This window comes from Lepidothrix coronata, unplaced genomic scaffold (assembly GCF_001604755.1).
Source record: "Lepidothrix coronata isolate B3197 unplaced genomic scaffold, Lepidothrix_coronata-1.0 Scaffold33, whole genome shotgun sequence".
Taxonomy (NCBI): Eukaryota; Metazoa; Chordata; class Aves; order Passeriformes; family Pipridae; genus Lepidothrix; species Lepidothrix coronata.
This window is the reverse complement of record NW_016690213.1, coordinates 877,244-894,015: the sequence shown is the minus strand read 5'-3', so window position 1 is coordinate 894,015 and position 16,772 is coordinate 877,244.

Here is a 16,772-nt window from a genome sequence, read left to right as displayed (position 1 = left end):
CTGATCCTTATATGATCATTATATTCTGCAACAGAACTTCTTAGTACCTTTTCCTAAGATCTGGATATATTGTAATGTCCTATATCACATTTTAAAGATATGTACTTCATGTATCTGAAAAGTGAATGTATTAAAAAGATGACATACTAGGTCCAATTCTGTCCTAAGAATCCATTATATTTCTGTGTATTGGAAGGAGGTTCCATTGACTTCCATTGACAAGTGAGAGTTTTATTCACATCCTGTAGGCAGAGTTTGGAAACTGTGTGGCAACTTCTCTGGCTTAAAGGGTGAGTTCTATGTGTAATTGGGCCAGCTGTTTATCGGACAACAGGTATACATGAAGTGTGTTACAATAAACTTGTCAAACAATGTTCATTGTTATTTGACTTCTGTAATGTGGAAATACAAAACCAAGGCATCATCCCGGTATCGTACACCTTGGCTTTGTCTTTTGTGCATCAAATACCAGCAGACGAAACTGTCTCGTGGTCGGTTATGAAGTGTTACCACAGAGACTAGAAAATTGTGATGGAATTCACGTGTCTCCCTTAGGGAATTTGTATGGTTGCTTCTAACCATACCACTGGTGACGCAGGCGTCACGCTTTTGTTGCTTGATCTTATTTACTCGGCATGCCAAATGTTAATATGGTACCACTACTATTGTCAGAAGATAATCTATTTTTATTTCTTTATATGTGCAGTCATAGCTGCTCTGTATTGCTTTTGTATGCGCGTGTGTGTGTGTGTGCTTGTGTGTGTGCGCGCGTGCTCCTGCACGCTACTCTGGAAATGGTGGTACTCAAGGACATTTGACTGTGCCCAGGAAAAGAGTGTTTAAAGAGCTAGACAGGAATGGTATGTTGCATGAGTTTTCTTAAGAGTGTACCTTATTCAGGAGAACCCTTAAAATGCATTAAAAGCAGTTTGTTTTCTATTTTCAAGTTTGTTTTGATACTTTAATAAAAAAGAATTAATATATATTTATTCATGTGTCATTTAATTTATTCTAAGTTTCAAGGTACAGGAGCAACTTCATTTTCTTAAAACGACACCAAGATATGAAAAAGCAAGCACATTTTATATGTTTGCAACAATAAGTGTTTTGTGAAGTGAAACTGGTACTGTTTGCTGCTTTTCAAGGTATAAACAAAATTTTGTTATTACAAGGCTGATCATGAATTCCAGGCTAATTCCTTATTTGTGGCCTAGGGCTTAGATTAAAGGACTGGAAATTGGAACTCCTAAACCTTTCCTAACCTTGCAACCAACCAGCTGATAGTTATTTCAACTTTATGATTACCTAATGAGTTTAATGCTTTTTCTGCTTTGAAGCTTTAATATTTATAGATTGCTTTCTCTGGTTACATGGAAGATACTAAAGTAGTACGGCATGATTAGGGCTTTGTTGTTTTTCCTCTGTGTTGGTGTGTGTGGGGAGAAACATGAGGAAAGATGAACAAAATGTTCTCTCCTGCTTTTCCAAAACTAAGTATCTACACACCCAGACAGAAGTCCCTGTGTTTTGACAGCCGGTGATGTGGACAAAAACTTTTGGCTTCAGTCTGTTGCAAGCAGTTACAACTTGTAATACAGAGGCCAGGAGCTCCAGGGACCAGGAAATCCATTGCACTATTGCAAAATCCAGCTAAAAATATCATCTGGAAGGAAGATCTAGGCTACTATGAGTTTGACAATGTTCAGTGCTTACTTTCCTTATTGATACATCCGTTTACAGATGTGCAGTTCTCAAACGTATATTCACCTTTTCAGGCATTCTCCTAAAGCTGCTATGAAATTTTGCTTTTGAATACCCAGTTCACTTCTAAATTAGTAAATTTAAAAATCATCTGCCTGGCCTGTTTTAGAAAACCTCATCAACGAAATTAGGGCTATGAATTCCTGAACTGATATTTTATGAAACCATGGAATCACCATTGATCTCTATGACATATTCCTAATAACATAATTGGTATTCCTTCAGCAAAGTAATACGTCATTTCTCCTTAGGTCTTGTTCTAGATGCTAAATCTGTGTGTGTACAGGCCCATGAGGATCTTGGGCATGCTGGACTTTACCCTGTACCTTGATAAGGAGCACCTTCTACTCTTTTTCCAGCTTTTCCCTTGAGGTAAATGAATAAATAGCAGTATTGAAGATTGGTAGAGACAATGATTTATACTAAGCTGAAAATGTTTAATGAAACTGAATGGTAACAAATTTAATTTACAATAACTTTTCTACCTGGAACCATTAGAATTTGAAGTTATTGATTAAAGGGATAGTTTTAAAAATCACTGATTCCTAGTTTTGCAAAAGAAACTGGATGATTTATGGGTAATGAAAAGAGTACAACTGTTTGCTAGTAGCAATGGAGTTTTGAAAAAAAAATCTAATTCATGTTAAAAAATTCTCAAATCCAGAATGATCACTGTATCTCACATCTATTTTTCTTGGTGGTTTTGGTTTCCCTGCCTCCTCCCCCTCAGCGGAGTACTGGTCTAGGTACAAGTCTCATTCACCCTGGCCATTGCCAAATTTCAATGTTTGCCCAGTGCCCCCAGCTGGAGACCCTGAGAATCACCCCGGGATTAAAATGTGTGATAATATTAATTTTTACCTAATTACTTAGTAACATTCTTCATCATTTTGTAATGACACCAGTATAGTATTTTCATGTCTATAATAGATGCCATTCTTTTTTAAGTGTAGTTAAGATACTGAGTGACAATATTTTTAAAAAATCCTGTTATTTAAAATTCATTTCCTTAATGGACACTCTGAGTCAGAACTGCTGGCTCTAGAGATAAAAATAGTTATTTGCTAATTTTCAGTGCTATTAGGTCTTCAAAACCATTATGGTTTAAAAGAGAATACACTGGAATCTATCCTTGAAACAGCAGTAGTTCTGGCTGCATATCTTTACTACTGCTAACAGTGATGCATGAAACAAACAAAAAAACCCCAACCTAATGATTTTCAGACCCCAAACTAAGTGTACAAGAGCTGACACTCAGAAAAAGATTACTAGACTTGTGAAATGAATAAACAGAACATGTAAATAATCTGAGAGTTGAAGCTGGAATAACTTTCTTCTCCTTCTTTTTTGAGAATTTAGTATCATCGTATTTCTGGACTCTGTCAAAATAATTTGTGCACCACCATGCCCACTTAGTAGGAATGCCTACACAGCAAATAGCAGTGTGGAATAGCAGTATTTTTATATAAGCTAGCTTGGTAGTGGGAACATCCCAGCGATGACAGCAAGAATCTCGGCACAGGCTAATTGATGCCACTGAGAGGATGAACTCTCCGTGCAGCCAGAGGACAGGCTGCTACTGGCATCTGAGGTAGCTCTTTTAAAGCCAACTTGGGTATCGTTCAGTTCCTCAGGTTAGGACATGTCACGTAGCTGCCTGCATTCCCTACTAAACAGCCCCACCAGTTCACACCAAAGGTCCACCCAGCCCAGTTTTCTTTCTACACCAGTGATCAAAAGCAGCTGTCCAAGGAAGAATAAGAACAGGGCAAGTACGCTTCCCTGGGTGCTTTCCCACACTATTTTCAGCTAGTGAGTCACACAAGCTTGCCATGAATCTTTTAGGTAGTACCCTTCCATAAATCGTTCTGTCAAGTATTTGACCAGTTTCTCATCCATAGTACCAGCATCTGCATTAACTTTTGGTGGCAAGTTCCTTAGGACTGTCACCACTTAGAAGAAGAAAACCATTCCTTTTTTTTTTTTTTTGCTCTATTCCCTATTACTCGATTTGACAGACCCTCATTCCTGAATTGGAAGAGTGAACACTTACTCAACCTCTCCGTGCCACATGATTTTATACTTTGATGTATTGTTTCTTTTTCAGGAGAAAGAGCCCCACCATATCCAGTCACTTTTTTTTTGTAGCCATTTTACATCCTTAATTATTCCTGTGAACTTTTTCTGTGAAAATTGTGGCTTATTAAGTAGTTTAAGATAAAGTGACCATAAGTAGACATGGTATTCAAGATGAGTTATAGCCACATATTAATACAGTGGGATCTGGACGTTCCCTGTCCCTTTCCCAATAACTCCAGAAATTAGGTTTGCTCTTTGGTGACTGCCAAGTGTGAAGCCTGACAGAATGTCACTATCTACCGTAATCCCAAAATCTCCTTCCCGAGTAGCAATGGTAAACACGAACCCAACATTTTATATATGATGCCAGGATTGATATGCACTACCTCGTGTTTACTTGCATTGAATTTTATCTGCCATTTTAATTTCCAAACTGTAAATATAAACTCTTCCTGACAATCTTCTGAAACTGCCTTTCTCCTGCCTATCCTTAGTAATTTTGTACCATCATCAACATTCTTGCTGCACTACTCGCCTTCTTACCAGATCATTTATGAAGATGTTGAGCCGTGCAGGTCCCAGTAAATGTTCCCATGGAATTCCAGCGAATGACCTACACCTGCTAGGAGAGTTCATCACTTACTCCTACTCTCTTTTCTACCCAAGTCTTTATGCATGTATATGCCTTTTCCCTATTCATAACTATTCAGTTTCTTTAAAAAAATTTTGTTGAGGGAATTTACTGAAAACCCTTTGAGATGTCATAAAATGCATCTACTGAATCTCCCTGATCCATGTTTCTGTCAACCCTTTCCAAGAATGCCAGATGTGTCTATAAGTCTGAATTTAATTTTACAAAACCCATTCTAACTCTCTTTAGGTAAACTGTATTTATCTAGGTACCTATTCATTCATGGTTCCTTTATTTTAACTACCTTTTATTGACCTGTTCAGATTACAGGCCTATAGTTCCTTGGATTCTCCTGAAACATTTCATAAAGGTTGGTGACACATTTACCACACTCCAGCCCTCAGATACGAAGAAAGATTCAGTCAGTTTTTTTGTTTGAACCTTTTGGTGAAAACTCAGTTGGTTAGTGCTGATTCTTCTCTAAACAGTCTCTTCAGTTTCAGACAGAACCTCTGCTTGTTTACTTCCCTTTGCCCTGTCCTGAAGAGCGTTCTGGCTGAGGAATGACATCTATTTTTTCAGCTTTTCAGGTCTCCGAGTGTTCCCTTTGTACCTTGATCATCAGTTGTCACTCGATTTTCTAACAGATTAATTATTACTAATACATCTGAAGGATTATTTAGTATTTATTTCAGTTTCTTTAGCCACTATTCCCTCTGCTTGCCTCTGACAGGCTTCTGCCCTCAGTGCCATCTCCTGAATGTTCCCTACAATAGGATCTTCATCATCCTCAATCATATTTGGAACTTTTAGAGTCTGTCAACTACTCCAAGATTTTCTGTGGCATCGAGGAGTCATTACACGGGAACACATCTAATTACCAGATTTTAATTCCTGCCATGCTGTGTGACTTACACACAGAAATTACCCTATGCCTCAATTCCTCCATCTAAAAGACAGGGATAACAACCTATACCATTCTTTCTGCCATACTTTCATCACTTGCTTATGTACACTTAGTCTTTTGAGCAAGTCATGAGTGTAAACAATCTATGAATTAAATACACATTAGAAAGTAAAAAAATCCTCTGAATAAAACAAATACAAGTTCAGTTACCTGGGTTATAGTAGGGTTACAGGTAATTTTCAAACCTGATTGGAAAATACAGATTTGACCAATTTACTTGACTCCAAAGGATTTATTTTACATGCAGAATTACGCACATGTAGAACTAAAATGGTTCAGCCAGAGTTTTCCCTGAGACCCAGAACACACTTTTCAGTTACGGAAGAGCATGAATGCCTTGGATGCCATTATCCAAACCACTACTGCAGTCATAATTCTCTATCCATTGACTATTGCTTGGTTAAGAGTTGAGATCAGAACAAGATAAATGGGGAAGATGCAAGTATACAATAGTTCCTCCACCAAATGAAACGCAACTACCTTTCACTGGCTAAGAACAGGGATCCTTTCTCACCTGGTTTGGATAAGCACACTCCTCTGACACTGGCACGGTGAGAACTCTTCCTCTTGTTTCAGTCTACTACAACCATTGAAACTGAATCACGTAGTGCTTGTAACTCCCACATCTGTAGCTAATCCCTGTGGTTTTATCACACATTCTCCAAGTCCTGAATCTGAAATACATGTGATGGTGCGAGGTCCTCCTTCCTCATGGCTGTAGGAGAAGCCTTAGAAATACTACTTGTGTATACTAAGTTCAGAAACCAAGAGAAAATAAATTAAACTTAATTTCTATTCACATTTGATATTTAGAAATAAATGCTTTGCTTTGTTTTTTTGTACATGTGAGGGTCTTTTTTAAACAGGATTTTTGAATGTCTGGGCTTGGCCATATCACATTCCCCTGTTGGGAGTAAAACTATCCATGGACAGAGGAAAGGGTAACTAAGAAACCAGTTACCAGCGCTAATTCTGACGGGTTTACCAATAAAGAGAAAAATCCTTAAAATTAATAACAAGAGAAAGGAAAGAATAATTTTAAAAAAAAATTACCCACCTTTCAAGTAATATCATGCCCCTCTGCACCTAGAAAAAGCAACATAAAGCACTCTGTGTTACGTTTATCTGTTGTTGCTTTTATCTGAGTTTCTTCAACACATTTTTGACTCTCCTACCTTATGTGCACTAACACTTCCCATCTTTCTAGAACTCGATACTCAAATGGAGAGAATGTTACAAAACTGGTTTATAGCACGCAGCAAAATAGTTCCCTTAAAGAGAAAGGAAACTATTCTACAGGAAGCTAAAGCAAATATTAAATTGCACAAGTACTTACTCAAAAGGAGGAAATGCTACCAAAACCTGGCCACGCAAACCCAATACATTTTCCATGGACAGCAATAAGTACACCAGAGAAGAAGGACATAGGACACAGACCATAGACAGAGGGCCGTTTTCCATCTCTTCCCAAAAATATAGTGCCACCATTTAAAGACATTTTGTGGTTGGTGGGTTTTTTTCAGGCACTTTAGGATTAATTTAATTCTCTCATGATCCAAATTGCTTGCACAGTGCCTCACCAGCATTCATGATTGTTGGAACAGTTGTGTAACAATTTTGTAAGGCACAGAGAAGATCATTCTGGACACTCCTAGCTCAGAAACAGCAATGCAATTATTATATCCTGGAAACTGGTTTGCCTCTGAAAGCTGACCTGTCATAAGCAAAAGCAGAAAAAACTAAATTCTTTCATAACTGACCCCTTCACTTTGAATATTAACGGACACTGAATGCACTATAAGATCCTATTCTCTTTACCAAGCCTCTAGTTCTGCTGCTCACAGACATTTAATCAGTGCCCTAGCTGCTGAGATCCTATCCAGTTATGTCTGGCATTCTGGACTGCTCCTTAAGTAGTAAAGCATTAGCATATTACTCCTGTGCTGCAAATGAAAGAAGGATATGAATGCAAGGACTGGACAAGATATCCTTCCAAAAAAGCCCCCTGATAATGTTGATAAAGAACACTGAGTTTTAAAGAGAGACTTTGAGATCCACAGCCCACACTCTACCATGTGCCATCTACATAGTCATTGTGGAAAAAGCATCTGAGTGTGAATTTATTAAGCAAGTCTTCTAAATAAACACACAGCTCCCATGGGATAGCTCCACATCCCTAACTAGATGTGTTCAAGGCCAGGTTGGCTGAGGTCCTCATCAGCCTGATCTAGTGGAAGGTGTCCCAGCTCATGGCGGGGGATTTGGAACGAGATGGTCTTTAAGGTCTGTTCCCACCCAAACCATTCTATAGTTCCATGAAATGTTTGTGTTCTCAGAATGAAGGCCACATTAGATCCTGATGGTCAGACAGGCAGGCAGATTCCCACCAAGAGCACCTTTCTAGAGCTATGAGTCTGTGCAACTCCACAGAATGAAAATGCAAGTGATGAATCCTGATGTTTGTGCATGAGCAGCTGAACAGAAATTTAGGGTTAGGCAGCAAAGAGTTGGAATTATGGCTTAAATCCTTTTTGGGATTTAAGTGCCACTAAGGTGCTTTAGCGCTTGGAATAAAATTCAAGCACTAAAGAGTATTTCTAATGCATAAGCATATGCATTAGCAAAGGAACAGAAGTTAATGCCCAGTTTCCTTTAAAATGAATTCTGTCTAAAACACTCAGTTAATGTTTTTAGGTCACCCTAGTAACATGATCAACATTACCATAGTAGCATCTTATATGGAAAGACAGATCACTCCAACCTCATGAAAAGGTAATTCTACTTCTATGACTCATGGTAATAAATCCACATTTGTGGAGTGAAATGGACAGTCACCAACCATCCTGAGCTCCCAATGATGTCAGGTTAGCTGGCTATTCAGTATATGTAAATTTAGAAAAAACAAACCCTGAACCCACAGTACATATCATACTTAAATTTATAACCCCCAAAAGTTCAGCCTGTTCTGAGCAATTAACACAAAATTACTGCCAGAGCTGTGATATATTAGAATAAATAACCCTTTAAAAAGATACAGATGTTAAATGTGTGTGCGCCTTGGAGAGTCATGTTAAACATTTAAAAATAACCTCAGTGATTACTGGTGCATTTAGATTTTATAAGATCTAGGACTGGCAGAAGACTCTGTGGTTCTTGTTCTGTACCATACCACATGTGTGATCTGGATTAAATTTCAGAGGGAGGTCTCTTTTTGTCCCTTCCAGACTTTTACTTAGTAAGAGTGCAGTGAGCTAAATTCAGAAGCAGGGTAGGCATATGCATTTCCAAAAACCGTGTGGGTCAAATTTAGCAGTGGTACAAACTATAATGCTGGTGTCCAAGAGAAATAAATTATTGACTCAGTAGTTATTCTTCAGAGTATGTAAGATGAGACTCAACTTACAGATGATATAAACTGTTCACAGATAGGTGCTGAGCAGAGTGACCTGCCCAAAATTAATGTGTACAGGTTTATAAAATGAATACATTTATTATCAGTATTACCTGTATACGGTATTATCTGCCTTATGGCAAAAAGCAACAATATCAATGGTAGTAGCAGATTCAGTAACAAGCATTGTGACAGTGGGTTTTAAGTTTTCCTTTCAAGCTCTCAATTATATATATCTACTCTCTTCACCAGGTAAACTACAGTTTTAAGCTAAAAAACAAATTCTGTCTCATCCCAACAGTGTCACAAAAACTGTTCTGGCAGAGAAAGCTGAAGGCCAAGGGGGAAATAAAGCGTTTCTCTTGGATTGTCTTTCTAAATAAGCAGAACTTGCAAGTATTACAGTAAAGGGTAAGAGAAGTGAGAAAACTAGAGTTTCCCCTAGCTGGCTCTTTTTCAGTCCTAGCCCCTTCATAGCCACCCTTCCTACTCTGGGTCCCTGCCTCCCTACTCAAAACACAAATCACCAGCGCATCTATCAAACAATTCTCTTTCCTGCAGCTCCCAAGACTCACAGCTCAACTCAGTGTGTAACTAGTTCCTTCAAACTCGGCCACATTTACCACCAGCCTGTGGTGACATGGATAACTAACAAGAGTTTAAGATTTAATAGTTCTCCCCAAATATGTAGGTTGTCTTCCCTCATTTCTTCCTTCAACGCGTCTCCAGTACACTTGTTTTGCATGCTTGATGACTGCTGAATTAGCTCCAGTTACTGCATTTTATGATATCCCCCTCTTTTAGGAATAATTTACACACAATAAGAAACTTACACCATGATATAAGTCATTGTTAAACTTGCCTCAGTCTGCATTGTCATAAATGCTGCTTAGAAACCACACATAAATTTGTGGCTTTCTTATGCCACCAAACAGCAGACAAATACAAAGTAATGGACCATTCTTTGAAGTGCTAAAATATTGTCTAGAAAAAAACCAGACATGGTACAAAGAATTGTTTTAATTCCTGATATATGACTGGGGGCAAGGGAGGTTTGATCACAAGGTAGTTTTCCCATTTTAAGTGGGTAGGGATCCCAGCCCATGAAACTTGCTGGGAGATTTATAGTATTCCACAAATTCTCATTCAGTGAAACATTTCATTACTAAGAGTGAAAACTCTTCTGTTTTTAAATAGAAAAAAAAATCCCTTAGGAAAAAAAGAAAAGTAATGAGTAGAAGAATCTCTTCCAAACTTTTGGCACTAAAAATGCTATTGCTATTGTTTTACAACACCAGTTTTAGCCATCAGGAAACTCTAACTGCTACATAACTGTTCCCACTGGACAGGAGCAAACAAACCCTTGTAATGTAAGGCTTTGCAAGGAGCAAGCAGCCCATTGAGCTTGAGTTCAGCTTTTTAAGCCTTGGACCAGACAGAAAGCTTCTATTACCTCATCTTTCATCAATCTGTTAAGAAACAAACCAGAGCAAAGTTATGCCCTTCAGTCTTTCAAGCAAATTCTGACCAATCTGTTCTTTAATTGGAGCATCCATGGTTTCATTCATCTCCCAGAGGAAGGTGCAATTTTCTTGCTAATATATTTCAGAAACTTTCTTTTGACTGTAAGTTTTTAGATAGTTACACAGAGCTAGAGAGCCAAAATCATAGATTTTTATCAGTGAAGAGTTGGTTCACAGAATCATAGGATGGTTTGGGTAGGAAGGGACCTTAAAGACCATCTAGTTCCAACCCCCCTGCCCTGGGCAGGGACACCTTCCACTAAACGAGGCTGCTCAAAGCCCCGTCCAACCTGGCCTTGAACACTTCCAGGGATGGGGTATTGACCACTTCTCTTGGAAACATGTTCCAGTGTTTCACTGCCCTCATGCTAAAGAATTTCTTCCTAATATCTCATCTAATCTCATCTTCTTTCATAGAATCATCAGGGTAATAAGAGACCTTCAAGATCATCTGGTCCAATCATCCACCCAGCACTACCACTCTAACTCTTAAACCACTAAACCATAGCACCCAGTGCCAGACCCAGATGTCTCTTGAACATCTCCAAGGATGGTGACTCCACTACCTCCCTGGGCAACCTATTCCAATGCTCGACTGCCCTATTCCAATGCTCGACCGCCCTAACAGTGAAATTTTTTTCCTAATATCTAATCTGAATCTCAGTCTGTCTCAGTACAAGACCTTTCATCTTGTACTCTCACTGCAGGCACGGCAGAAGAGAACAGCCCCCATCTCCCCACTACCTCCTTTCAGGCAGTTGTAGGGAGTGATGAGGTTTCCCCCTGAGCCTCCTCTTCTCTATGCTAAACAAACCTAGTTCCCTCAGCCTCTCTTCATAAGACATGTTTTCTAGACCCTTCATGGGTCTTGTTGCCTTTCTCTGTACACACTCCAGCACTCCAATGTCCTTTTTAAAGTGAGTAGCCCAAAACCGAACACAGTACTTGAGATTAAAGCCCCTCGTCCTATCACTACCTGCCCCTGTACAAAAGTCCTTCTCAAGCTCTCTGGTAGCCCCCTTTAGATACTGGAATGTGCAATGAGGTCTCCCCACAGCCTTCTCTTCTCCAGGCTGAACAACCCCAACTCTCTCAGCCTGTCTTCATAGGAGAGTTGCTCAAGCCCTCTGACGGTCTTTGTGACCTCCTCTGGACTCACTCCAACAGGTCCATATCCTTCTTGTGCTGGGCACTCCAGACCTGAATGTAGAACCCCAGGTGTGGTCTCAAAAGAGCAGAGTACAGGGGGACAATCACCTCCCTTGAGCCACTGGCCATGCTGCTTTTGATGCAGCCCAATACACAGTTGGCTTTCTGGGCTGCAAGAGCACACTGCTGGATTGTATTGGCTTCTTGTCCACCAACACCCTCAAGTCCTTCTCCTCAGGGCTTCTCTCTCTCTCCATTCACACCCCCCGGCTTTTCTTTTTGTTTGGGTTTGCCTTGCCCCGGGGGCCTGACCTTGCACTTGGCCTTGTTGAACTCCCTGAGGTTTGCATGGGCCCACCTCAAGCCTGTCAAGGTCCCTCTGGAAGGCATCCCTTCCCTCCAGCCTTTTGACTGCACCACACAGCTTGGTGTCATCAGCAAACCTGCTGAGGGTGCAACCGACCCCACTGTCCATGTCAGTGACAAAGGTGTTAAGCAGTGTCAGTCCCAACACTGGTCCCTAAGGAATGCCACTCATCTCCGCTTGGACATCAAGCCATTGATAGCAACTGTTTGATTGCAGCTCTCCAGGCAATTCCTTGTCCACTGAGTGGTTCATTCACCAAATCCATATCTCTCAAATTTAGTGGAAAGGATGTCCTGCGGGACAGCATCAAATGCCTTACACAAGTCCAGGTAGATGACATAGTTGCTCTTTCCTTGTCCATCACCACTGTAACCCTGTCGTAGAAGGCCACCAGATTTGCCAGGCGCAATTTGCCCTTAGTGAAGCCATGTTGGCTGTTGCAAATCACCTTATTTTCCATGTGCTCAAACACAGTTTCTGGGGGGATCTGCTCCTCTGTGTTTGGAACACAGGTCATGCTAACTGGCCTGTAGTTCCCTGGGTCTTTCCTTTTTTACCTTCTTTTAAAGGGGTGTTATATTTCCCCTTTTCCAGTCACTGGGAACTTCACTGGACTGCCATGACTTCTCAAGTATAAGCCACTTCCTTCACCAGTTCCTTTAGGATTTGCAGATGCACCTCATCAGGTCTCATGAACTTGTGCACATTCAGGTTCCTCAGATGGTCTTGAACCTGAACTTCTACAATGGGCAGTTCTTCATTCTCCAAGTCCCTAAAAATCTGGATTCATTTTCCATAAAAACCTCAGAGGTAGACATTTCTTCATAAATAGAGGTAAGAGGATTCTCTTTGACTCTACTGTCATGAATCTTCATTACTTAATAGAGCAAAACATAGAACATTATTTTACCAGAATAAAAAACAAGACAAATAATTACAAACATCCCCTGCAGAGACATGCCAGAAATACTTATTAGATGGAATGATTCTAGAAACTGAAATTTGGCTCTGGAGTTCATATCCTACAGTCCTGAGCTGGTAAAAATGGGAAATTGTGCCAAAAAGCTATGAGACTATTTAAGGCAGAAGAAAATATATTAATCTGCTTTTTAAATAGGAACAGACATAAAGAGCAACATAATCTACAGACAAAAGTATGAGAGAAAAATATAAAAAGAGAAAAATTATTTCATGCCCACTCAGAAATTAATATTCCCAGAAGATGAGTCTGAGAGATTTCCTTGAAGTACCGTCACTTCTGATAAATCATAGGTCAGAATACGCAGTCTGTGGATGAAAACAGTTTCTTGCATCTCTTCTGGCTTTAAGGAAAACAGTCACCATCCACAGGAATAAAAATAATGACAGTATTAGGGACTGTGGACAATTAGAGGGAAAGAACAAAATCTGGAACAATTTCTTTTCATGGGCAATATGAGTTATGAAGATTTCTGCCCCCAGTAAGACAGATTTCATAACGAATGAAACCGATGCCTAATTTCAAGAGATTAAAAAAAAGGGCAAAATTCAGTGCTTGCAACCTAGTCTTCTACTAGTCCTCTAACAGGTGGCTTGGTTCTTGTACATAATTTGATTGCTCTAACCCAGAAATGCCCAGTTCATATGGAGACCTTTTAACTCACACGTATGCATAGCACTTCCACTGCTTCAACACAGACTGTGAGCATGCTATGAGTAGCACAACACTGAATCACAAAGCTGTGGGCTATTTCATTTCTAGTAAAGATAGCGAGAAAAAAGATAGAGCCCAAACGCAGGGTTTCTATTCACAGTCTCCTTCTATGAAATGTGGTATTTCCAGTATGTGTTTCTCAATCAAACCATCGCCAGATCAGCTCGTGTGAACAGCTCAAAGACAGTAACCAGACACTTGCTGTCTGCATAGTAGGCAACACCAAGCAGAAGCGAAACAAGCTTTCAAATGCACTTTACTCACAGCATCTCCATCCTTCTCCCCCACTGACTAAAGACAGGACAGCACATTAACACTTAATATCCAAGTGTAACTAGCCTTTCTGTTTCCTCTCCCATCCTCCAAACAACAAGCGTGATTCTTTGAAACATTACGTGTTTTGCTTCCTAGATAACTCAGCACTGTGTCAGCAAATGACAAGCACAAGTGCTGGCGCCAAAAAGATGCAGTTATTATGCATGGCTTGTGAGAGACTCTTACATATTTCTGGCGTTAAAATATAAGTCTGTCTTGCATCATCTGAATGTGATTCTAGTATTTTAGTTAATTTGAAACAGCATTGCATGTAGTAAGCTGTAAGGAGTTTGGCTCTTTAATGGTGAGCCAACATTAAGCAGATACTCGGTCTAGCCACACCAAGGCTGCTGGAATTTCTATTGGAATGAGGATTATTCTCTTGTAACAGTGCTGGTTTTGGCTGCTTGCAGCAGGCTGGGCAGAATCATCAGAAACAGATCATTAAAGCTCGACACGTTCCCAAAAGTCAGAGAGTTGGGTAGGCTGGAAAGTGGTTTATACATTTTCTATTTTTATCCAATATAAAAATTTGGTTACTATGGCCCAAATCCCACAGCAGATTGCCTTACAGCAGCTCAGGGACATGCCGATCCCCCTCGTTGGTAGGGGGACCCTCCACTGGCAGGTCAGGAAGGGTTGGCCTGCAGGGCTGGAGTCTGGCCTGAGCTGTTCCTCAGTGCTTCATCAGGAAGAGGGGCCTGGATCATAGAGTCATAGAATCACTTAGGCTGGAATGGACCTTAAAGTTCCAACTTCCCTGCTCTGGAAAAGGACACCTCTCACCAGATCAGGTTGCTCCAAGCCCCATCTAACCTGGCCTTGAACACTTCCAGCGATGGGGCATCCACAACTCTGGGCAACCTGTTCCAGTGCCTCACCACCCTCACAGTAAAGAACTTCCTCCTAAAATCTAAACTGAAACTACTCTCTTACTTTGAATCCATTCCTCCTTGTCCTGTCAGCACATGCTCTTGTAAAAAGTCTCTCTATCTTTCTTGTTATTTCCCTTCAGGTACTGGAAGGTTGCAAATAGGTCGCCCCCAAGCTGTCTCTTTTCTAGGCTGAACAAATTCAGTTCTCTCAGCCTTTCCTCGTCTTAGTGGCTTCGTTTGGACTTGCTCCAACAGGTCAATGTCCTTCCTGTGCTGGGAAACCCAGAGCTGGACGGAGCGCTCCAGGTGGGGTCTCACCATAGTGTAGGAGAGGGACAGAATCACCTCCCTCGCCCGGCTGGCCACGCTGCTTTCGATGCAGCCCGCGGTCGGTGCCGAGTTCCTCACCGTAACCCCAAAACTGCAGCCTTGAACCGAAAGCCTTTCACTTTCCGCTGCCGCCGGGCCGGCCGGGCGCGCCGCCGCCAGGGGACACTGCGGGCACGGCTTGAGGACAGGGCGGACACGGCGGGACACGGGGAGCCGAGCGGCCCGGCCCGGCCCCCGGGGGAAAGGGCCGCCCCCTCTCCAGCAGCTCCCGCGGCCGCCGGGCCCGAGGAGAGGGCGGGCGTGGGAGGCGGTGCTGCCGGCGCGCTCCCTTCCCTGCCCCGGGATACTCGGGCAGCGCTCGGCTGTGCCTCCTGGGAGGCTCTGGCTGGGCGGCCGGAGGCTGCTGTCCAGATCCTGCTGTCCAGATCCTGCTGTCCAGATCTTGCTGACCAGATCCTGCCCGATCAACGCTCGTGGGAGCGGGTGGGTGTCGGCGCGGACCGGGGAGCGCAGCAACGCGGGCTGCGCGTCCCGGCGTGTAACTTCCAGGCATGTCGAACCCGCGCCGCACTATGGCACATACGTGGGACTTCCCCTCAGTTCAGCCAGCCCGGATCCAGTAAATGAAAATTCTGACCCTGCTAGTTATCTGGATGGAGAGTCCCTGACGGCAATTTATAGACTGTATTTCATGACTAACGAAATATGGTCGCTGGGATTTTCTGAAGGCTTTCAGGTATAGCCCAGCAAGCTGTCTGTATGAGGGTGGAACATGAAGATGTCAGCAGTGACAGGCAGAGAAAAAGTCCATGTCCATTGAGCCTATTCCACTGCATGATAAGATACCAAGCATTTCAAATCATAGCTACACAGCTATTGCTATATACACACACTGAATGGAAGCAGTGGACCAGAGTTACAAATACCTATCAAAGAACCCCGAGCCAACACCTTAAACATGTGTCCTCAGAGCACTAGCTCAAATCCTCCAAGTGGGATGGCCATTGTAGCAAACGCTGACTTTTACAGCACGAGGATTGCTACACACTGATCTCTCCGAAGTCACCTGACTGAAAATGCTGAGCAGTTGTGCAGTTTCCTCACCAGCACTGTTCCAGTGTAGCCCTGAATAACAAGAATCTGAATAATTAGCTCTGCTGCTCAGCAAAGCTGACTATCCCATCCTGCCAATTCATCTGCGTTGTTTTCCATACATAAGGTTTTTCATTTATTGTGGACTGCATTGTGCCACACACACTTGCTCTTGGGTTTATAGGTGCCTTCAGAGAGCAAACACGCACAGCAATTTAAAAAAGTAAGCAACTCAGAAGAGAGTGTGTGTAACAAATCACATAAGCTCTCTGTAGCCACTTTAGTAGATAAAGATTAGGAGGCAGCTCAAAGAATAGTTTGATAATTTTTAAACAATAATCTGGTCTGCTGATTCTGGTATAGAACTGACAACTTCTGGCAAGAAGGTAGTAACAAACATCTCCAAGGTCACCTTGACAGGAGTGCCCCTCCCAACTTAAGCCATATTGTCTTTGAAATTATAGCAAAAGGAAACTGTAACTTCTTCTTAAAAGCAGACATGTAAACTCACTTACACAATGGTTAAATGGAAAAACATTATCCCAAATCATTCTCTCTTGGTTGGAAGCAGAACATATTTCATATCAAGTGCAATTTCT